Raw genomic sequence first — 21,547 nt, 5'->3', positions numbered from 1 at the left:
CCGTTGAGGCTCCAGACGTCATCATATAATAATCAGATTAAACATCATTAATCACATCGTCCTCCTCTTTGTTGTGAAGTTCAACCTCCGCCCCGTCTCTCGTTTCCTCTCTGTGGACCGGCCCTGACCTCTGCAGGGTCACAGGGAGATTCCCTTACACCCGCTGACCTTTGACCTCTCTGCTATTAGCTGCTTGTAACGCTGCTCATCTAGGAGCTGCTGGTTAATTACATGTTGACCACCACTGTTGTCTCCGCCCTCACTGCAGCCATACGTCTTGTCGACGTGCCCTCGGGCCAGACACCGGACCTGTAACCTGCCGGTCGGCCCGCAGCGCTCTGACCGGCGCCGTGCTTCATCTTTTGTTGGGCTGGTGATGCTCAACGATGGTTCCAGTCTTGTTTTTAGTGTCTATTCTGGCGTGTTTTTAGTGGCGTTTTGACGTGTTTTTCATTGAGGTTTGTGACGTATTTTTCATGGCATTAGTGACGTGTTTTTAGAGTCTATTCTGACGTGTTTTTAGAGTCTATTCTGACGTGTTTTTAGAGTCTATTCTGGCGTGTTTTTAGGGTCTATTCTGGCGTGTTTTTAGTGGCGTTTTGAGTGGAAACATTCCCACTGCGAGGAGGACTGTAACTACAGACAGAAAGGACTTTATATTTTTGGATCTCTACGTGTGTTTGGTTGGAATGTTGGCTGATATAAAAGCAGTTCTTATCACCCAAAGTTTGAGGCTTTGAGTTCTCCACCGAGATGATGCAGAATGTAAGTAATTTGTAGTGAAATTGGTGAAGGTCAAAGGTCACAGCACCCCGCCAACAGAAGACAAACGAGCCCTGAGGAAACACAGATACGATGAGTGGTAGGAAGATTTATTGCAGAGAGTGGAGGACATTAATCTGGGATTAATTAGGAAGCTTTTCTCTGTTGTCGTCCTCCGTCAGCTCCACCGTCTCTGGTGGGAAACACTTCCACTAAAGGAGCTTCTCCTCTAAATAAAGACGTTTCATATGAACCTCAGCGACGACCACTTGACCCCGCAGCTGTCCCGTTAGCAGCAACCGGCGTCCTCTGCATTCCAGCCGGCGAGGAATCTCCGTCTGAAAAATGTCATCCAATAAAGTGGAGACACGTGTTTGTGTAAGGCGAGAGGAAGCCGGCATCGCCATCGCCATCGCCATCGCCATCGCCATCATCCGTCCATCTGGACGTCTGCAGGAGTTGGCGGCGTGCAGGCCGGGGGAAGCTCCAGATGACCCCGACCCATAATTCAGCGCAGGCCTCCCAGATCAAGGCATTTCCTCTGAACCCCCTCTGACATCCATCCCAACTTTCATTAAACCCCCGATACGGCCGAGAGCTCCGGCGGCCGTCTGCGCCGGCGGCTGGGCTGCGCGCCGCTCAACGGCGGCGGCGTTTGACATGTGCGTGAGTTTGAGGCTGGAATTCGTCTCCACCTGGGAGCAAGGAAATGAGGCGGTGGGACGGCGAGCTGGGAGGGGATTGTAATAAGTATCAAGGCGATTCACATTCCTGACTTAAGGGAGGATATATTGGACGGCCGGGAGACAACGCAGACACACATATCAGATGGTCAATGTCTCCGTCTTTGAGCCTTCGTGACCTCACTAGAACCCGGAGATGATGGTTCCTCCTGAACCTGCAGATCCTGGATGATTGTGGTGCAAGTGCAACATTTTATACTTGTTTCAAGAATTTATTTAAAACAAGCACATATTTTCTCCTAAATAGTTTTGTTGCAACCTTTGATTCATTTTGTTTTGGAATTTTATTTATTTTATTTATTTTATTTATTTTATTTATTTTATTTATTTTATTTAGTATTCTTTAATTTTTATTTTATTTATTTTATTTATTTTATTTATTTTATTTATTTTATTTATTTTATTTATTTTATTTATTTTATTTAGTATTCTTTAATTTTTATTTTATTTATTTTATTTATTTTATTTATTTTATTTATTTTATTTATTTTATTCTTTAATATTTATTTTATTCTTTAATTTTTATTTTATTTATTTATTCTTTAATTTTTATTTTATTTATTTTATTTATTATTATTATTATTATTTTATCATTATTTTATCTTTTTTTCTCCTCCCTTGTTTTTGAATACTCTGCTTTTCAATTTACAGTTACTATCTGTTATTATATATTATTATATTTGTAATTATTTAGGTTGTTATATATTAGTTATTTTTTTAAGGAAACAATAACAAAAGAAAAAATGTCACATTTTTTTTTTACTTGTTTCAAGAATTTATTTAAAACAGAGGGGTGGGAGTAAACTGCAAATATTGTCTCCTGAATAGTTTTGTTGCAACCTTTTATTTATTTATTTATTTATTATTATTATATCATTAATATTACCTTTTTTTAGCGGCTGTCGATGGGAGCAGCATTTATTTATTTATTTATTTATTTATTTATTTATTTATTTAATTTATTAATTAATTAATTAATTAATTTATTTATTTATTTTACGCTATATTTAGAATATTTTCACGGCTTTACCTCGCCATCAGACGGCCCTTTCTGACGAGGAACTGAAGCCGTTATATCACCGTCTTCACAGCCACCAGACTCCATTCATGAAAACAGTGATTTAACCTCTCAGAACAGGAGAGTTGCTGATCTACCGCTGCCTCCATCAGTTAGATAGCTTTGGTTCTCTTCATGCATCTTCATCACCTCCTCACTGGGACAACAGAAATATCAACATGTATGTGGATATAATGTCGTGCTCGCCGTGCTCGCCGTGCTCGCCGTGCTCGCCGTCCTACGTGGTCGTCAGTAGAGTGATGGACACGTTGTCCTGGTGGTGGTGTTGACGTAGGTGTTTATGAATGGGTGTGTGGTTGTGTGAGGAAGGTGTAGGAGTAGATATCTGTGTGTGGAGTTAAAGGTCAGTAGGTCTCCTTTGTGTCCCCCGTCCCCCCCCCCCCTCTGTTCCCACGCCGCGGTCCTGATGAATCACCGTCACTTTGAACCTCCCCTCGTCCCCCCCCTCTCTCTCTCTCAGATAGATGCATCTGATGACAGCCGGCGCTCCGGAGCGTCCGCGACACGCCGCTCCGACGTGTCATCGACGTCTGGCTGCCGGCTCGCCTCGTCGCGTCGTTGATAGAGGTGGACGGAGGGCTCGGAGCTTCCTGATTGGTGACTTTGTGCGCGGGAGGGTGGGGGGGGTAAAGGTCACAGCGGCATTTTTTGGAGCGCGATAAGCTGCTGTTTGACCTTATCAGGCCGCCGGCTTAGACTGAGCTTTGTGACATATGATATGAAAGGTGGAGGGATGAAAGAGGCTCCTCAACACCTCCACCACCGAGGAGACCACAACAACGTACACATTACACATTACAGACACTTCAAACCTCCGTGACGTTCATGTTCCCCAGAGGATGAACCCTACTACAAACACACACTGTTGATGGACTGTAACTATAGACTGGATAGAAATAAACAGAGTCACCGGGACGTCACCCATTGGTTTGCAGACTGCTGTTCTGAAGCCTCCAGCATTTTGTCCGTCTCCATCTTGGTTTTTGGGCGTCCGTAACACGATAGACAAGAGGAGATCATTAATGTTAAACAATCATGGAGATTACTGGTTGACTTCACCTCCTCTGACCTCTAGAACGTCTGATTCAGTTGAAGCAGTCTCTGAGTTAGACAGATGGTTGTCTTGTTTGCAGCTGTTGGTTGTAAACCGTCTTTAAATGAAGTGCATCAGTGAACCTGTGTTCTATTGTTCCGCTCTGCAGTAGTCACAACTGGTTGAAGGTCAGTGTGACCTTGTGGTTGAAGTCTTGCTGATGTGGAAAACAGTGGACCTTCTCAGTGTGACTGTTGGTTAGACTGTCAGCAGAAACAGCTGCTGCTATCACGCTGTTTGGTGGATGAACTCCCTCTGATGCCCGACACCTTGACTGTTATCAGCAGTCCTCTCTTCAGGACCGTGAGAGGGAGACTATCTCACAGAGGTCACACAGGTGGTGCTCTACAACAACACCATACACAACTACTCCCACTTTATGACCACCAGAAACACCTCAGTACCAACCAGGACCACAAAGACCCAGGTCCACCTGAAACACCCTCCTGATCATATCTGGACTGTTTTCATATCACAATCTAGACTTCTATCATCCAATATTCACAAATAAATCAATAACAATTAATCATATTTTAAGATAAAAGGACTGGTGGGTCTCTGGGGCTGTATGCAAAGTATGCAAAATATAAAAATATAATAAAATAACTATAAATACCTGCGTACATAATTCCTTAATATATATTATTTATTTTTATTACGGGGAAGGGAATAGGCACGGGTTTTAATGTTATTATTATTATTATTATTATTATTACTATTAATATTTATTTTATTTGATCTTATTTTATTTGCATTTTATTTTATTTATTTTTTAAATATCAAATATTGTTTTTATTGTACTTAACTAGTTTATGTTGGTCTTGTCTGCAACTATTAATAAAATATTCATACATATATATATAATATTTTTCCATATTTTTTATTATGGGGAGGGAATAGGGACAGGTTTTAATGTTATTATTATTATTATTAATATTTTTATTATTACTATTATTTTATTATTATTACTAGTAGTAGTAGTAGTAATTATTTTATTAACTTATTTTATTAAATATCATTTTTGTATTTATTGTACTTGTTTACCTGGTTTAAGCATTAATGGCAGCGTTCTGCACACTTTCCGTCGTCTCTTAAAGACGAGTAAAAGACACCTTGGTGGTCTTAGTGAAGTTAAAAAGTTCATAAGGTCAAAGGTCACTGAAGAGGAAGCAGAAGAAGTGATGAAGAACTCTTAATAAACGTCTTCTTAACACAATAAGCCAACGTGTTAAAGCTTTACCATTAAATAGATCAGGTATCAGATGTCAGCAGCTCCGTCCTTCACGTCTGGACGACTCAAGTCCATGTCCAAGGCTACGTGGGGGGGGGCTGGGCGGGTAACCTGAGAGGGCTGACCTGGGTGACCTCGTATCGAAGGTGGAGATCAGCTCGTATCGGCCCTGATCTATGGACCTTTTTCAGCCCTCGCCACGACTTCTGCTTGACCTCGCCACCTCGCTGCTGCTCCTCGTGTGTGTGTTTGGTGTGTGGTGTTGTTTGCCTCTCAGGGCTTCCGTACAAAGCTCTTCTTTAAGTGGATGCAAAGTGTTTTTAAAGTTAAGAGCTGCGGCAGTGCTTAAAGATGAGATTCTGTCTCCGCTCGTCACCCGATCTGTTCCCTCTGGAGATCTTATGATCCTTCTTTATGATCGTTTTTATGGAACCAGAGCCCTCTTCCTCTGCTTATTTTACCCGTGACCTTCCGTGACCTCTCCTCGTAGAGCGGGAGGTTGGCCGGGCGGCGGTTCTGCCGGCAGTTCGCTCCCACCTCGCCTCCCGGGAGGTGCTGGCAGGGATTCACAGAGCGGCCTGTCACAATGTTGATGCTACGGACGTATAAATGTTGGGCTGCGGAGCGGCTCTAAAAGGGGAAACATGTGTTTGGGCCCAGGCGGACGTGATGAGGTGGCGGAGGACATGCAGATGCACTCAGCTCGCCGCAGATCAGACGGCGATAAGAATGTCAAGTATTTGTTGGCGTTGGATGGTGTAAACGGAGCGGAGGATGCCCGGGAGCTCCGGTTAGCTGTCTGAGCGGTTAGCTGCTGGTGTTCTCAGGTCAGCGGGTGGTTGGCGTCTTCGCTGCCAGGACGGATGATGAGCTCCGGTTAGCTGTCTGAGCGTTTAGCTGCTGGTGTTCTCAGGTCAGCGGGTGGTTAGCGTCCTCAACACGGCATCAACACCAACCAGGACCCCCAAAGCCCCGGATCCACCGCTGATTATCACCATATCATCATAATATCTGCGCTGTATTTATATCAAAATCTAAACTTTTATAATCTAATGTCCCCAAATAAATTAATTCAAATTAATAAAAAAAAAATTATAATATTTTAGGATAGAATTAGCAGTGGGTCTCTGGGGCTGTATGTCAAATATATTAAAGATAAAATTTAATAAAATAACTAACTTCTACATATATACATCATTCATTAATATTTATTTTATTTTATTAATTCTATTAATTTTATTTTATTAGAGGGGAGGGAATAGGGACAGTTTATTAACGTATTTATTATTATTATTTCAATTATTTGCACTTATTTATATTTACTTTTATCTTTTTTAATGTCATTTTTGGTTTTATAGCATTATTGTTTTTATTTTATTTGTCAAATACATATATACATCATTCCTTAATATTTTTTTTATATTTATTTATTTTTATTACTGGGGTGGGAGAGGTTTGATTTAATTATTATTTATTTACTTATTTATTATTATTATTATTATCATTCTTATTTGCAATTAATTCTATTTATTTTTATCTTTTTCAATATTATTGTTTTTAATTTTACTTCCTAAAAATTAAGTCTATATATATCGTTTAAATAGAATATATAAATTAAAATTAAACAAAATTAATAATATTTTAGGATAAGATTAGCAATGGGTCTCTGGGGCTGCACGCAAAATATAATAAAGATCAAATGTAGTAAAATAACTCTCAATACATACTGTATATACTAATTCATTAATATTTGTATTTGTTTTATTTTATAAAGAAGAAATAATAAGGCAGGTTTCTACACCAGACTCAATGAAGAATCTACTAGATCTTAGAAGACTGTTGACTTTTAAAGGAAGGAATCTGCGTTTTCTTCTCGACGAGGTCAAAAGGTCACTTCTCATTTCACCGTGAGACTGACGTGGAGTCCTCTCGTCTCACACGACCTCACCTCTCCATCAAGTCGACGTCGGCGGAGGAGTTTAGTGATGACGGCGGTCTGAAGTGTGGCGACGTCCAGGACAATGAGGTCTGAGAGGGGGGGGATTAGATGAAGGGCCGGGAGCCTCGCCGGGGGGGCGGGGTGAGGTGGACCTGAGAGGTCCCGGTGGGGCGGCAGCTGCAGCCGGCATTCCTCCTGTTACAGCCCCGTCACCCGCCACCTCTTCAAAAACCGGACGGGGCCGATGGCGAGCGGCACGCCTGCATGGGCCTCAACCTCCGTTTGGGCTTCTACCACGACTCACCCCATGGATCACCCGCTAACGGCGCCGCTGACAGCGTTTTAGGCTGCCAGCAATTAGAGCGCCGAGGGCCGTTGGCTTCACTCTGTCAGACGCGGTTAGACGTGGAGGATTATGGGAGCGAGGACGCCGAGGTGTCTGTTCCTTTACACAGTTTGGACATCTCTGTCTTCCTAGAAGTGTTCCAGAGTCCGCGTGGTTGTGAAATGAGTTTCAACACACACTTCCTGGTGACGCCGTACCGCCGTTTTAGGGAAGCAGACACCCAAACTCTACAGCGAAGTGGCAGCGGGGGAAGTTTTATACAACTGTTTTGATGAAGTGTGAGTAATGTTTTACTCCTCTCAGAAAAGTCCCTGAAGACGAATCATCTCGTTTGCAACCGTTTCATGAACTATTGTTTACTGTCAATGGCATTGGCGGCGCCCGAACACATCATCATAGATATAAAACACACAAACTGCACATCACATTGTCTCATAATATTACACCACCCACCACCAAAGTCCCATTAATAACTTCACTAACTTAACACATTTAGATTTTTAATATGAGGTATAGCAGAGCTGGCCGCCGGTCCTCGCTGGGCGCCAACGCCGCCACCACGCTGCTGGAGGTCAATGCCGTATTCCTGGACCCGCTGGGGGGAAGGCAGGCACGGGAGAACCAGAACCAGGACTGAGCGGGTCAGACTGTCAGACACTGATGCTGTAGAATTAGAGTTTTTTTAAAGGGAGTCTGGTGCTCGGAAACACCGCCGCTTTTTCTAGGAATAAATCTGTCTGCTGACGTCGTGCTTCTTAGTTTTGGGTCCCACTAACAAAGATATATGGTTCCTGTGGTTCTGATAATAGTTCCTGTGGTTCTAAGAATAGTTCCTGTGGTTCTAAGAATAGTTCCTGTGGTTCTAAGAATAGTTCCTGTGGTTCTGAGATGTCGTCTCTCAGCAGAAGCAGCCATGTTCCTCTGGATTAAAGGTTCTTGGAAACACTTTTTGGTTCTGGTTTGAGACGTTGACAGTTTTCAGACGCTCCAGCTGATCCAGAGAACCCACATCGTTAGTCCAGATCTACTGGAACACTTCCAGAGGATTGAAGCTGCTCATCAGTGTTGGTTCTGAGCAGAGTGGATCCGGTCCAGAGTTTCGGGTCCAGAGTTCTGTTCAGTTTATTTATAGACATTTTAACACCATTTCTAATAATCCAACATTAATCAGAGCGTGTGTTTTATTTTATTATTATGATGCCCACGAGGCATCCTCAGGTTTATTATAAGCACAGAATAATTATAATAATAATCAGAGCAGGACATAATTAAAAAACAATGTTTCACACCAAACTGTTAACAAGAAAAATAGAAACGCTTTCAGGTCAATAAAAACACTGAACTGGAGTCAAAGAGTACAGAAGGTCAAATTTTATTTAATCATTCATTTCATTTCATTTCATTTATTAGTTAATTTATTTTTCAGGTTTTTTTTGTCTATATATTTTGCATACTTTACGTGAAATTAAAATTAAACAAAAATTCATAATATTTTAGGATAAGATTACCGATGGGTTTCTGGGGCTGTACGCAAAATATAATAAAGATCAAATGTAATAAAATAATCCCCATACATATATACTAATTCATAAATATTTTTTTATTGAATTTTATGTTTGTTTGTTTTTTTAAATCAGTCTAAATTTTGTTTCACTTGTTTTAACTCAACCTCTGATTTAATTTCATTTAATTTCATTTCATTTATTAGTTAATTTATTTTTCAGTTTTTTTTGTGTATATATTTGAAAAAAAAATTAGATTATTTAAATTAACAAAAAATAGATAGATTAATAGGAAGTAAAACCCATTTTAGCTCAATATAATCAGACAGTAATTAAAAGGAAAACAAGCAGGGAGGGTGGTGGGGGGGGGTAGACCAGACTTTTCCTCTGATGAATTCGTCCAGAGGTCAAGTTCACGAGGTTGGCGTGCGTAGAAATCCGCGAGGCTTATCTCTCTAAAGAGTCCACTGAGACAATGCAGATAGATAGAAGAGGGGGGGGGCACTGTGTGTCCATCTGGTACTGAGGAGGAGGAGGAGGAGGAGGAGGAGGAGGAGGAGAAAGGGAGGAAGCGTGGAGGTTGTGGTTAAAAGTGGTAGACTGAGAGGTTAAATTAGTGATTTTATGAATGGAGTCTGGTGCAAAACAATATGAGTTAAAGTGTACGCTATATTTAAAATACTTTCACCGCATTGGAGTCGGCCGTCTGAAGCCGTTTCTATCGCCGCCTTCAACGCCACCAGACTCCATTCAGAAATTAATGTAAAAGCAGGAAGTGAGGATTTTAAAACTCCGAGTCATTGTTTTTGTTTTTTCCTCCCGTGCGTCATCACGGGAGAATTTTCTAAATGATGTAACAGGTTGATGTTTCCTCATGTGGCGGTGGTTGAGCGGTCTTACAGTAAAACGCGTCCCATCAGACGAGTTGCTCAACTCGCTGGTTATTTTCTGACTGCGTCACCGTCGTGTCGTAACAGTTTGTCTCTCTGAATGAACTGTGATGCGTCTGTTTATTAATTTTGTCTCACATGTTTGTTTATTTATTTATTTATTTATTTATTTATTTATTTATTTATTTATTTATTTATTTATTTATTTATTTATTTATTTATTTATTTATTTATTCATTCATTTATTCATTTATATTTTTTAACTTTATGGTTTAAATGTAAATGTATTTGGGGTCATACCTGAAATTACAATATTCTTTCTTTTCTGTTTGTTTTCTGCAGGTGAACTCTGGAAAGACCTTAAAGATGCATCCAGACCAACACAAAGGTAAGGGTTTTATTATTGTTTTAATCAGGCTTTTTATTGTTTCCTTAAGAAAAGTGACTACATAACAAATTAAATTATATCTAATATTGAAAAATGGCAGCAACAACAACAACAATATAATAATAATAATAAAATAGAAAAAAATATATGTAATATAAAATATAATTAATGAAAAATTGTAATAAATTACATTTTTTACTTTATTAATAATAATAATAATAATAATAATAATAATAATAATAATAATGATAATAGTTATAATAATAAATAAAAAATAACTTAATTGAAATTATAAAATAAAAAATAAAACAACATTTTAATACATTTAAAATATATTTTTAAATAATAATAATAATATTAATAATAATAAGAAATAAATATAACTAAATAAATTACTAAAATAAATTACAAAGGGACACAGAGGGAATCAGAACCCAATAGGTCCCGCCAAAGTACCGGGCTTTGGGTCATTTCATCAATGCAAAGCACAATCCAGTCCAGTCGGACCAGGTGTTCAGGACACAGTTCTGGGTCTGGTTTTTAGTGAGAACAGTAGAGATTAGTCTCTCTTTGATTTGATGTTTAGCTCTTGATAAGACGTGATGAAGATGGAACCAACATGCGGGGTGAAACTGGGTGAAACTGGGTGAAACTGGGTGAACTGGGTGAAACTGGGTGAACTGGGTTCATCCCGGTACTGGGAAGCATCTGTCCAACAGAACCCCCCTCAGAGAACCCAGCTCCAGCGTCCTCCTTCCTCTCGCTGCATTCATAGAAAACATCTCCCGCCCTGTTAGCATGGGAAGCTGTTTATTGTTTTCTGAGAGCGGCGTTGGCGGTGGTGTTGGTGTCAGCAGATCTGAGCGGCGAGAGGCGAGGAAACAGACGATGACTTCAGTGTGAGAGTGCAGATGATGATGAGAAACCACAGCGCTGGTTAACACGGTCCAGCTGCAGACAAATTGATGTCATACATCACCTCGTCTCCTTCTGGCACGGCGGTCCGCCGGCGCAGGAAATACCATCTCAGCTCTGACTGGATGATCGTCTAACGGCCTCAGCAGGCTGAGTTATGGAACAGACAAATTGTCTTTAGATTGTGTTTTTACGGTTCATCTTTCTTGAACTCGTCCACCACACGGAAGATTTAGTGAGTTCATCAAAACGCCACGGCGTCCGTCAACATGTATCAGAATGAATTATGACACGTTTCCTTTTATTCTTAACTTGGACGAGGAATATTCTGACTGAAAGAATTATGACTTCTGGGCTTCGCTGAGCTGACGTTCTGAGAAAATCCACGAGGACGTTGGAGTTCAGTAGACTGAAAATGGTCAAACTGATCTCATGGAAAAGCAAATGAATAACACAACATCACTACGACGTTGTGCTCATTTTTACGCCACGCAACAAAACTACGGTAACGTCACATTCTCACTCTCAGCTCGTCAAATCCCGCCGCTTGGTCAGTGCCAAGAGACCGACATCGGAGACCGACCCACGGGGTTCCCTTCTAGCGTTACTTTTGGACGGACCACGGACGGCGTGTCAATATTCTTACGATACTAACGCCTCACGTAACTCGTGACTTACGTGAGTCACGGGACTGACAATACCAACGAATCATGTGGTTCAGGGCGCTGACGATACTAACGACTCATGTGACTCACGGAGTAACCTCCGTAGGTTCAGGCAACAAAACCACTCCCCTAGGTTTTGGAAAAAAACGTCATAGTTGGGCTTAAAATAAGAACGTAAACTAAGTAAGGAGTACGTTACAAACGTCGCTCTCTAATGCAGCTTGAAAACGGTTCATTTGATATCCTACGTAAAAGTTATTCCTCATTTTTCGTGCGTTTTCCTACGAATGTCCAGCAACACGTGTCAATTTCCGGTCCAGTCTTTTCAAAATAAACTTCACAGGAAACAACTTGGTAGGTTTAGACAATAAAACTACTTAGCTTGAGAAAAAGATGGCGGTTTGTTTTGGGTTAAAATAACTACCGAAGTGGTGTTACTTAAGTACGGAAGTTAGGTGACAAATAAATCAATGTTGACTTCTTGCCTCACACGGGGCACCAATAGTGGCCTCCTGGTGGCCACCCCGACCTCCTCTCCATTCGGCGTTCTCTTTATACTTCCTGGTCAGCCGACCGGGCTGAAATGGTTGAGTGGACATTAATTTTTGCTTTGACTTCATCAGTCGTTTAGTGTAAACTTCACATGTTGAAGAAAGTCTCCTAGAGAACATGTTGGTGCCCAGATGGTCAGAAATGTGTGACTGAGGAGTTCAGACAAGATGGATTTAATTATTGTTTGCTTTGATTTCTCTTGTCGGTTAAATGTGCGTTATTACTGATGCACTGTGTTTTTGTTTTTCTCTCTTTGTGTACTCCGTTCTGGATCTGGGTTCTATTAATACGCAGGATCTTATAAGTCCAGTTGGACCAAACTCAAACAAAAATGAGATATTATAATAATCTTTGTAGATATTTCTCTCCAAATTCTTAGGATTTATTGTCACGACCTTATGTTGAAACAGCCATAAAACGTTGTAATATAAAGTCCTAAATCCAGTTTGTCGGATTTCGTGTTGCATCTTGAAGACATCGTGTGATGATCATCCATGAATCCTACCGGTGCTGTCGGATCCTCTCAGGTCCACTTCCCACGGTCAGAACCAGCTGCTTTACTCCAGTTATTACTGTTCTGATATAACAACAACAAAACTACTTAGTTAACAAAACTACTTAGTTAGGTTTACTACAGTTATTACTGTTCTGATATAACAACAACAAAACTACTTAGTTAACAAAACTACTTAGTTAGGTTTAGACAACAAAACTACTTAGTTAACAAAACTACTTAGTTAGGTTTAGACAACAAAACTACTTAGTTAGGTATAGGTAACAAAACTACTTAGTTAGGTTTAGGTAACATAACTACTTAGTTAGGTTTAGGTAACATAACTACTTAGTTAACAAATCTACTAAGTTAATTCGGTTTAGACAACAAAAGTACTTAGTTAGGTTTACACTAGTTATTACTGTTCTGCTATAAAACGCTGTGATTGACGTTGTTCTGACGTGACGTTAGCTGCGTTCTACATGTGTCCGTCCGTCACATGTTTAAGGGTTTTAGTGTTTGAGACTTAGTAAAGGATAAGATAAAGGTTGAAAGGGAGAAAGACTCTTTATTCAGTCTGTCCAGAGAGAGGAGGACGTCTCCGAGGCCGTCCAGGACACACGTGGTCCCTGACTGGAGGGTCTTCTCCAGCACGCCGTCTCTGAGCTCTCCAACAGGACCCTAGATGACGGTTTTAATGGAGGTGGGGCCAACATGTGGCGAGCGTGTGGCTTGAACTCTGCCTGAACCCCCCCCCCTCGCCACCGCAGCTCTGCATGGGAGTCATTAGCGAATGCTCAGAGAGGGTGTTTACGTCGCTGGCGTGCAGTTGTACGCCGCCGCGCTGAGTGAAGCCATGTCTGGACATGGAGAGAACATGAGGCTTTGGGTGACATCAAAGAGCATTCGAGGTATTTAGACGTTGTTTTCCCGCCGTTTGGAGGCGGATGGGTGCACCCTGCGGCCGCGGTAGCAGCAGCTGCAAACAGCCCGTCTGAGAAGACATTTATTTCACGGAGTTGAGGGATAACGCCACTCTTTTAAGGCTTAGGTCTAACTTTAAGGGTTTCTTTAGTGGGCAGTAAAGTTCTTCATCTGTCAGACTTGACTTGATAGATAATGTGAATGTGACGCGAGCGAGCCCCTTACAACAAAGTAGTCAAGTTTATGTTCAAATTAAGTATACTTTAAATATATTGCCAAATACGGAGGCCAATACTACTTCAATACTTCTTGGGAGTAAATTGTCCCACTTTTTAGTTCATAAAAGTATACTTTTAAGTATATACTTGTAGCCCATTCAGAGTATACTCTTAGTAAACTACTAGTTTAATAGTTTTTACTGCAAGTGCACTTGTAAGTTAAGTGAACTTATAGTACCAAATATACTTATACTTTTCTGCATACTTTTCAGTATAAGCCAAGCATACTTAGACCCTTCTGTATACTTGTCAGTATAAGCCAAGTATTGTGGGTCTTTTCTGTATACTTGCCAAATATACTTAGACTTTTCTGTATACTTGCCAAGTATACTTAGACTTTTCTGTATACTTGTCAGTAGAAGCCAAGTATACTTAGACTTTTCTGCATACTTGTCAGTAGAAGCCAAGTATACTTATACTTTTCTGTATACTTGTCGGTATAAGCCAAGTATACTTAGACTTTTCTGCATACTTGTCAGTAGAAGCCAAGCATACTTATACTTTTCTGCATACTTGTCGGTATAAGCCAAGCATACTTAGACTTTTCAACCAACCAACACAAACTTCCATCTCCAGCGACCGTTGACGAATCAGGATCAACTCCCCCGAACGCCGCCCTTTTGTTTTCATTCACGCCGTTAACCGACTTACGTTAATCAGCTAATGAATCGTTAAATCCACCAACAGATTACTGGAAGCTCCATCAGAGTCCCCCTTTACTGTGATCTGATGACTCACCTGTGGTTTTTACACCTGCAGCGTCGGCGGGTAATTCCACCACGACAAATCGGTGGCGGGAGATCCCTGCGGCGCCGGTTAGGAATGATTCACCTCAGCTCCTGATATGAAACAGTGTGATAATAATGATCCCGTATAGTGCAGACAGCTGGCACGTCTGATCCCCTCAGATTGGTTTTAGTGGCACAAATAAAGCTGATTAGCACCGCGGCGGCGCTGGTCCGGCTAACCTGCTTTTTATGTCCTGAAATCTGTCGTCAAATGAAAAACATCCAGCCCATAATGAGCTCCACACCTCTCTGAATTGCAGGATTAGCTGGATGTAAGTACAGGTTGAAAGCTCAGGAGGAGCCGTGGCCTCGTTTCTCTACAACTCTCCAGTGATATTACAGTAAGGTCCATTTATTCATGAAGGCTTTTAACCTGAAGTACTTTAAGGTCCAAGACGGGACAGGAGGGACAGACTGGGGCTAAAAGGAGAAACCCAGCAGAGTGAAGAGGACTCTAAATGTTCTACTGTACGTTTACACACTGAGAGAATCAATGAGACGCTGCTTTAACAACTCCTTTTACTCACACGATCACTTCAAGAACCTCTCGTTCACGCTGGCTTCAGAGTTTAGATTTAAAAATCATTCTTTGATTTTTGAATGTCACCACAAGGTCATCCGGTTAATGAGCTCCTGTTTTAGGGGTTAGGGTGTTGAACTTCAATATATTGTTGGTCATTTTTCGGACTAAAACAAACGTCAGCGTGCTTTGAATGTTCTTTATTTTAGTTTACTTATTCATTGATCAGAGTTCCTGATTTGTAATTTGTACCAAGACATTACCCGGACATTCTGCGAGTCATCAGGACGTATTTTCATACTCGCCAACCCTCCCGATTTTCCCGGGAGACATTATTCATCGCCCTCTCCCGGTTCCTTCTCTGTGTTTAGTGTATTTCACCGATGTTTCTAAGTGTATTTCAACAATGTTTCTATGTGTTTTTCACCGATGTTTCTAAGAGTATATCACCGGTATTTCTACGTTTATTTCACCGATGTTTCTAAGAGTATTTCACTGGTATTTCTACGTGTATTTCACCAATGTTTCTGAGTGTATTTCACCGATGTTTCTACGTGTATTTCAACAATGTTTCTATGTGTTTTTCACCGATGTTTCTAAGAGTATTTCACCGGCATTTCTAAGTGTATTTCACCGCCTGTACTTTGAAAAACATGAACTTTCTCAAAGTAAGGTTTCAATTTTGTGTCAATGCCAAAACTCAAAATTACAGCTCTCAAAGTTAATGCGATAATAACACGTTAACGCAAATCTGTTTTAAATAGTTTTGTTGCCTAAAGCTAACTAAGTAGTTTTTGGCTGGTGGGTGTCTGCCAGAGCCGCTGAACACACCTTCCAGTCACTGTTGTGTGTGTTTGATGTGAGATTACTTTCATAGTGCTGAAGGAAAATATCTGACTGTACATCTCTTCCGCTCTCTTCTTAACCTACAGTTCAACTGTAGCCGGCTTTGTTCGCTCTCAACGCCGACGTGAAACACAATGTAAAAGTTGGCAGCGGCGCGGCAGATACACGGTAACCGGATCCGGACTGGCTGCTTTAAACTCTATCTTTTGTAAAGCGTCACACAATGGAGAGCTCTGTTGAAGGCACAGAGGTTGATTTTCACCTTTTAAGTGAGGACACCAGATACCTGCCTTTTCACCGCGTTTGGTTTGAGGACAAACTTTCTTTCTCAAGGCCTTTTTGAACATGAGCAGAGGAGGAAACATGACACAGGGTCAGCCAGCGCTCCGCTCATAACTGCAAACATATATATATAAGAATCGCTGAAGATTTTCTCAGGGAATATTCCCTCTGTGTGTGAAGAGCAGATCAGGACTCTGCGGATGTCAAACAACCCTGTAATTTGATCAGTGTGAAAACACGCCGAGCTGTCGGCACGACGCTTCACATGTGGCCGAGACGCAACCGCAAACGCCGTGGGATTTAAAACCACTTCAGACAGTGTCTGTCTTCAATAATTTCATCTTTTATTTGGTGTCTCCTGACAGAGAGAGAACCCTTAATGGAGCTAAACAAGACCTCAGACCACAGGGAGATGTCTTCTAAACACCACAAGTATTAAAGCAGACACTCACTTCAAAGTTTAAAGGGTTTCTCATAAAACGCCTTAAATTAAAAAGCTCTTTTCAGAGTTAAACAGCGTGACCTCGGTGTCCGTCCTCTCCTGGGAGCTCAGAGACATCAGTGATGCGTCCATAAACGTCTTCAAAGACCTCCTTAACTCTTCATCAACCTCCCCTCTTCCTCTAAATCCTTTACAATAACACACACAGCACATCCGTCAGACGAAGGGTTTCTCTACGACCAGACGCTCCATCGTAGTTCCACTGAAGCACAAATGTTTATTTTCTCAGGTTAGCGCCGTGCTGGAGGAGCTCAGAGATCTGGAAGTCTAGAAGGAAATCAAACTAATCTCTTGATTCCTTTTTCCATCTCAAAGTCTCTCTATGCTGCAGGTGTGATTGGGTCCAATTTAATATCCAATTTCCTAGTGATGTAATTGTCGACTTGCAGATTATTGGTTGGAAAAACTGAAAACAGCCGCTTCCTGTCACCTGACACATCTAAAAAATGACAACAAACTGTAAAACTAAACATTACTGAGGTCTCAGAGTAATGTAGAGAGATCCAACCCGATCTCACAGGAAGGCGTATAAATACCACGACATTACACCGACATTCTGCGTGTCACGAGGACGTATTTTCATACTCGCCAACCCTCACGTTTTTCCCGGGAGACTCACGTTTTTCATCGCCGTCTCTCGATTTCTGCTCGGGGTCACAATTCTCCCGTATTTCTCCCGTGAGTAACCACAACCTGGGTGTGTTGTTTTTTTCCCTTGAACCAGAGTGTATTTCACCAGCGTTTCTAAGTGTATTTCACCGGCGTTTCTAAGCGTATTCCACCGATGTTTCTAAGTGTATTTCACCGGTGTTTCTAAGCGTATTCCACCGATGTTTCTAAGTGTATTTAACCGATGTTTCTAAATGTATTTCACTGGTGTTTCTAAGTGTATTTAACCGATGTTTCTAAGCGTATTCCACCAATGTTTCTAAGTGTATTCAACCGATGTTTCTAAGTGTATTTCACCAACATTTCTATGTGTATTTCACCGATGTTTCTGACCGCGATTAGCTGCAACCTGAGTGTGTTTTTCCTCGTGAACCAATGTGTATTTCAACGATGTTTCCGAGGGTGAGTAGCCGCAACTTGGTTGTGTGACGCAACTATATCATGGCAGGTGTATTGCTCAGGACCTAAGGAAGTGCAGTGTTGAGTGTATAAAGTTGTTTGTATGAGCGATTCTCCAGAAAGCTGCAAGCAGCAACACCACAGGCCGAGCATTCAGCCCGTTAGTACAGTATACGATAACAGTAAAGTATTGTAAGTATCAGTAAGTTTCATTATGACCACAGACCCCATGTGATTGTTTCCATTCAGCCGTACTGAGGGTGTGTTTTTATAACAGTTTCAATCCCTTAACATTTCTGCAACTGTCAAATATTCATTTGTTGCAGTGGTCCAGGGCTCAATCAGTGCTACAATTAAAGATTCAACTCCTGCAACCGCCAAAGGTTAAATTCCTGCAGCCATCAAATATTCATTTGTTGCATTGGAACCAGGTTCATTTCCTGCAGTAGTCCAGTCAATTAATGCACTAAACATAACCATAGTATCTCTAATAACAATGACAACATTCATAAACAACATGTTAAATATATCAAGGGTTATAATCAGAGTCCATTTAATATTTAATAGGTTGTTTTTCCCATGTGGTTTGGTCTGAGCAGACTGTCATCAGGACGGACTGCTAATGCTAATCAGGACTTATCTGGTCCTGATGAATGACTGAATTCCTCGATAGACTCCTTGATAGATGATTACTCTGTGATAAGATTTTAATGGCTTAATGTTGTAGCTATTAATCTGGTAAGAAGCGTCTGATTTGATCAGCAGGACCGCCTCACTTTAATTAAACCCCCCGGGTGGGTGGTGTCCCGCAGCCATATGACTGCAGTAACGCCGTCCCACCTCGATGGTACTGTTGATTAGTATCTTCAAAGTCAATACTACAGTTTGGTCAACTGATGTCCCCAAAATACACAATAGATAGATACGTATGTAATTAATTAATATGGTTAGTGGTAGTACTAATAGTCATTGGAGTGGTAGAAATGGCCCAGTGGTGGTGTTAGAAGTATCTAAGTGTATTTCACCGGTATTTCTACGTGTATTTCACCGATGTTTCTAGGTATATTTCACCAATGTTTCCAAGTGTATTTCACCGGCGTTGCTAAGTGTATTTCATCTGCCTTTCTAAGTGTATTTCACCATTGTTTCCAAGTGTATTTCACCGGCGTTTCTAAGTGTATTTCATCTGCGTTTCTAAGTGTATTTCACCGGTATTTCTATGTGTATTTCACCGAAGTTTCTAGGTATATTTCACCAATGTTTCCAAGTGTATTTCACCGGCATTTCTAAGTGTATTTCATCTGCCTTTCTAAGTGTATTTCACCGGTATTTCTACGTGTATTTCACCGATGTTTCTGGGTATATTTCACCAATGTTTCCAAGTGTATTTCACCGGCGTTTCTAAGTGTATTTCACCGCTGTTTCTACGTTTATTTCACCGATGTTTCTAAGTGTGTTTCTAAGTGTGTTTCACAGACGTGTCTACGTGTATTTCACCGGCGTTTCTAACTGTATTTTACCGGCATTTTAAGCGTATTTCACCAGCGTTTCTAGGTGTATTTCACAGATCTTTCTAAGTGTATTTCACCGGTGTTTCTAAGCGTATTCCACCGATGTTTCTAAGTGTATTTCACCGATGTTTCTAGGTGTATTTCACCGATGTTTCTAAGCGTATTCCAACAATGTTTCTAGGTGTATTTCACCGAAGTTTCTGACCGCAATCAGCTGCAACCTGAGTTTGTTTTTCCCGTGAACCAGAGTGTATTTTAACGGTGTTTCCGACCGCAAGTAGCTGCGACTCGGGTGTGTGACGCAACTATATCACGGCAGGTATATTGCTCAGGACCTAAGGAAGTGCAGTGTTGAGTGTATAAAGTTGTTTGTATGATCGATTCTCCAGAAAGCTGCACCACAGACCGAGCATTCAGCCCTTCAGTACAGTATGTGATAACAGTAAAGTATTATAAGTATCAGTAAGTTTCATTATGAACACAGAGTAATGAACCTTCAGTATGTCCTCTGAGCTCATCTGGTTTCAACCATCCGGGAAACTGATCTGATCTATTAGGCGGCGGACTGTGCTGCAATCTGGGCCAGCGCATTAACCGCAGGAAGGATTATCCGTATATACGGCGACTCTTACGCTCTCACATATGACAACAAGCGGCACGAGCAAACAAACAAACAAACAGTGCATGCAGACAGCAGTAAATCCCCGTCCAGCCTCTTAAAGACCTCTGATATGGGAGGACATTTGGGGGTTTAAACCATACAATTAGGATCATGCTTTTGGAATAAAGTTATAGTATTAGGTTTCATTTATAAGATTTAAATAAAGTCTTGGATTTAAGTCACAATTTAGGGGTTTAGACATCATAATATTAAGTTGAAGTCGTGTTTTGAGTTCAAACACTGAGATCACAGGAATTATTTTGGATTTAAGTCATAATCTGGCATTCAAATCATACAATTAAAGTTGTATGTTTAGATTAAAATTATAATTTAGGGTTTAAATCATGATATTAAAGTCCCAATTTTGGTGTAAAGTAAAATAATTTACTATAAATCAAGATTACACACATAATGTTGGATTAAAACCTTAATTTTGGGCTATAACTAATAAGATTAATGTCATTTCTCTAAGAAACAAATCTGAATTATGAGATTAAAGTGAGAATAAACTTTCTTCTCAAAAGTTGGAACATCCTTAACGGCATCATCCAATTATCCAATTAACATCCAATTAAGGTCCTCACTAACTTTTAATTAAAGCATCACACTGAACCGAGATCAGCTGTGTAACGTATACGAGGAGCTGCTGGTGACTCTGTGTAGGTTTAAGTGTGGGGGGGGGGTGTCGTCCCGTCCTCCCGTCCTCGCCACGGCGAGATAAAGACCCTTCGTGCAGAGCGAGACGCCTCGCGCCCAAATAAAGCCTCTAATGCAGATTTACAGTCTCAATCCTGAACCAGGATCCTCACTGAGACGGGTCAACAAGCATCCAGCAATCTGCTCCGTTACCCCGGCAACAGGAGGAGGAGGAGGAGGAGGAGGAGGAGGAGAGGAGACAAGGTTGAATAAAAGGATAAGAGGGAGGAAGGTGTGAAGTAAAGTAAAGTTGAGGTGAGAAGGGAAGTGGAAGGAGGAGAGAGGAGGAGTGAAAAGGAGGACAGAAGGAAGTAGAGGAGGAGGAGAGAGGTTGAAGAAGAGGAGGAGGAGGAGAGAGGTTGAAGAAAAGGAGGAGGAGGAGGAGGAGAGAGGTTGAAGAAGTCTGTGACCACGTCACCGTTGTCATAGATCTCTATAAAGTTGTTATGTTACCTTGTTACCTTGTTACGTTACCTTGTTACGTTACCTTGTTATGTAACCTTGTTATGTTACCTTGTTACCTTGTTATGTTACCTTGTTACGTTGTTACGTTACCTTGTTACGTTACATTATGTTACCTTGTTGCGTTACCTTGTTACCTTGATACGTTACCTTGTTACCTTGTTGCGTTACGTTGTTACGTTTTTACGTTACGTTGTTACGTTACCTTATGTTACCTTGAAACGTAACCTTGTTACCTTCTTGCGTTACCTTGCTACCTTACCTTGTTACGTTACCTTGTTACCTTGTTGCGCTCCGTAGTTGTCTGGTGTTCAGTGCTGAAACTCGACATGAATCCCTTTTGATGGAGTTCATATCGTTGAGCCTGCTCAGAGACACACGTGATATTGTTTTTCCTTTCCTCTCTAACCTG

The 21,547-nt window shown here is 41.0% G+C and overlaps 1 long non-coding RNA gene across 1 annotated transcript; it reads right to left on the bottom strand.

Annotated features, from left to right (window-relative positions):
- Positions 1-16,914: 16,914 nt before the first annotated feature.
- Positions 16,915-21,420, bottom strand: LOC119483351. The gene is made up of 2 exons (XR_005205655.1): positions 21,315-21,420; positions 16,915-21,272 (listed from the first exon to the last, which is right to left on the bottom strand). It is a non-coding gene; the product is annotated as an uncharacterized LOC119483351 (long non-coding RNA).
- Between the last annotated feature and the right edge of the window lie 127 nt (positions 21,421-21,547).

Source organism: Sebastes umbrosus, chromosome 24, assembly GCF_015220745.1.
Source record: "Sebastes umbrosus isolate fSebUmb1 chromosome 24, fSebUmb1.pri, whole genome shotgun sequence".
Lineage (NCBI taxonomy): Eukaryota > Metazoa > Chordata > Actinopteri > Perciformes > Sebastidae > Sebastes > Sebastes umbrosus.
This window is presented reverse-complemented; position numbering and strand designations above follow the sequence as displayed.